We start from the raw sequence: 3,170 nt of genomic DNA, 5'->3' as shown, positions 1-3,170 counted from the left end.
TTACTGTCTGAGTCTCTGCCAAGGGATTCTGCAGAAAAAGAGCACCCCAAATTTCCCTGCTGGATGCAGCCAGAAGGTCCCTCTGTATGACCTAATTATAGATGAGTAGTGTTGCCAATAGTCGGAAAACCCGGCAGTGCACTCCCCAGACTGGTACTACAACGGTAGGAATGTTCGACCTTGGAAGGTGGCATCTGAGTTTTCTCTTTTTTTAATTTTTTTTTAATTTTTTGTATTTTTCTGAAGCTGGAAATGGGGAGAGACAGTCAGACAGACTCCCACATGTGCCCGACCGGGATCCACCTGGCACGCCCACCAGGGGCGACGCTCTGCCCACCAGGGGGCGATGCTCTGCCCCTCCGTGGCATCGCTTTGCCACGACCAGAGCCACTCTAGCGCCTGGGGCAGAGGCCAAGGAGCCATTCCCAGCGCCCAGGCCATCTTTGCTCCAATGGAGCCTTGGCTGCGGGAGGGGAAGAGAGAGACAGAGAGGAAGGAGGGGGGGGTGGAGAAGCAAATGGGCGCTTCTCCTAAGTGCCCTGGCCGGGAATCGAACCCTGGTCCCCCGCACGGCAGGCCGACGCTCTACCACTGAGCCAACCGGCCAGGGCCGCATCTGAGTTTTCTCTAGCAGACCCCCTTCTCTCCTAAGCAGACTCAATTTCCACCGATTATCACCACCAATGCTATGTGGGCTCCTCTTCTCATCTCTGTTGCTCTGGGTTGGTGATCCCTGTGCGGGATTGAGACCCCGTGCTCCTGGGGGGAGGGAGTTTTGCAGCCAAAATATTCCTCCAGCTTTTCAGCCGCCACATGTGGGCGTGGGGGCCAGCCCCTTCCGCATTGCTGCCCTTCTTACCAGTCTCTATGTGGCTTCTTCAGTAGTCCTTGGTTATAATATTGAATATTTTAGCTCAGCTACCCTTCAGTTGGTTATTCAGGTTGACTGCTCTATCATTTAACTGTAATTCCATTTTGGTGCCAGGAGCAGGTAAGTGTAGCTTCTACCTCTCTGTAGCCACTTTCCCCTGGCCCACCTTTCTTATGGACTGTGGTCATAAGTATTGGTCTCATCTGAGTCACAGGTAGAGAAAACCATTCCATGTCCAGCAGAGTGTCATGTCCCAGTTAGCAGTTTTCCTGATCATCCTCTATAGCACTAGACTAGGCACTTTGATTTGGAGCAAGGCAGGAGAGTCTGCCTGGCTTCTCCATTCTTACCCACTTAGTGCCACAAACTGAGTTTCTAGCCAGCTGCTGTATCCAAAATGCATGCTGCTCCAGGTGTCCTACATTTGTAGTAAAATCTAGGCCCAGCACCTGACTCTTCCATTTTCCATGATTTATTCATTTTGCCTTCTTTGCCTGAAAGCCCCTACCCCTTCCCCCGACCTAACTGCTACTATTTCTTCTCTAGTTTTCAGCTCAGAGGAAACCTCCAATGGAAAGCCGTTCTAGCTGCTTGCAGGTGTTGGCTAATACCTGTCTTTGCATCTGTTGTAGCACGAATCCCATTGTTTGGTTCTTGTTTGTTTACTGGTTTGACTCCTCCGTGAAGCTGGCACTGTATGAGGGCAAGCTGACATCCAGCACAGGGCCTGACATACTGGTGGTTGGTGTTCAATAAGTACTGCCTGCATCATTTAGTTAATGATCACATGAGCAGGATACCTCTTTCCCTGAGAGAAGTGTAGTGGGACAGGAGGCGTGATGATAGGCTCACTGGAGGTCGGACAGACCTGAAGCCATGCTTGCTTACAGGCACCTGTTTTCTCAGTGAAGAAGGTTCATCCTGCTGCTGAGAGAAACGGAGTCAGGGAGCTGGTAGGACCCTTGAGGAAAGTGGTAGGGTTCAGAACAGCTGTTCTGGAGAGCAGATGAGAAATCCTGTGGGCCTGGATGAGGTTGGAGCTCATAAATTTATAATGGAGCCCAGCAACATGAATATGCAATTTTTTCCCCAGAAGGACTTAGCAGGCTTGCACTAGAAACAGACAAAATAATGCTAGTTGCTATTAGTCGCACCTACTATGTGCTGGGATCTATGCTATACAGTTAAGATGCCCATTCTTTATTCCTCATAACAAAGCCTATGATGTAGGTATTATTATTTCCAACATATGGATAGAGAAACTGAGGTTTATGGAGGCTAAACTGGCAATTGGCAGAGGCAGATGCAAACCATAGACTGCCTCCAAAGTCCAGGGCTTTGTCTGGGGCTATGCCATTCCGCCAAGCTTTCTGTGGTTTAGTTGGATTGAACTGAGGTGGCACTGTGGTCAAGGCAGTGAGAGGGCAAAGGAGGCCAGAGTAAAGAATATTGACCTGAGTGCTATTAGAACGACTAACTGTAGACTCTAGGGAAGCAAGTATCTGAATCCAGGCATGTTTGGAGACCTCCAAGTAAAGAAAAACCAAAGGTGTCAGCAATATCAAATAAATTTTAGAAGAGTGAAAAAAAAACAGGAAAAAGGCATAGGTAGGAAGATGTGGTTGTGTATATGAGTTCAGAGTAACCCAGTTTTAGGTGGTGGTAAAGCTAAGGCATGTCCATGGAAATGGAGGTACATAAACCAGAATGAAAGAGGTCGCAAAGCTACAGGGCCCTTCTGGATTGTTTCTTGGAAGGTTAATGCCTGGTAGAGACGCTCAATATTGACTGCATGAGTGAATAAATAAAAGAATAGCCACAAAAAGGACCTGTACAGTAGTAGGACTTCTTTACTTCTGTAACTTGTGAGCACTTATCACTCCTACTTTTCTACTTTACCCATAAGCTGATGAAATAGATGAAGAGGACAAAAAGTTTTGTATGTAAAATGAAAACAAAGTGCCCCCTTGAACTGACTGTCTGATTTTTTTAGAGAGTAGAGTTATGGGGGCACAAACATTAGAAGGCCTTTTTGATTGGAAAAGAAAGTTCAATGAAAACAAAGTTATTATTATGGTTGAAAAGAACAGTAATAACATTTAGAACTGACAATCTTCTGTATATTCTATTGTTTTTTTCTATGTGGTACATTAGGCAGTGCCTGTAGTGCTTTGGCAAAGAGAGTATGAATATTTTGTGTTTCACGTGTTATATCAGGGACCCAGGCTCGGTCAACACATTCACACTTTGAAACCTGCAATCCAAGCATAGAGTTTTATTTAAGCTAAATCATGATAAT

General features: G+C 46.5%; 1 non-coding gene across 1 annotated transcript; it reads right to left on the bottom strand.

The window, feature by feature from the left end:
• Nucleotides 1-535: 535 nt before the first annotated feature.
• TRNAG-GCC (transfer RNA glycine (anticodon GCC)) lies at nucleotides 536-611 on the bottom strand. Its single transcript has one exon. It is a non-coding gene; the product is annotated as a tRNA-Gly (tRNA).
• Nucleotides 612-3,170: the final 2,559 nt, after the last annotated feature.

The sequence above is a fragment of the Saccopteryx bilineata genome, chromosome 5 (genome assembly GCF_036850765.1).
Source record: "Saccopteryx bilineata isolate mSacBil1 chromosome 5, mSacBil1_pri_phased_curated, whole genome shotgun sequence".
NCBI lineage: Eukaryota > Metazoa > Chordata > Mammalia > Chiroptera > Emballonuridae > Saccopteryx > Saccopteryx bilineata.
The sequence above is the reverse complement of the archived record's forward strand: the minus strand, read 5'-3'. Positions and strand labels throughout refer to the sequence as shown.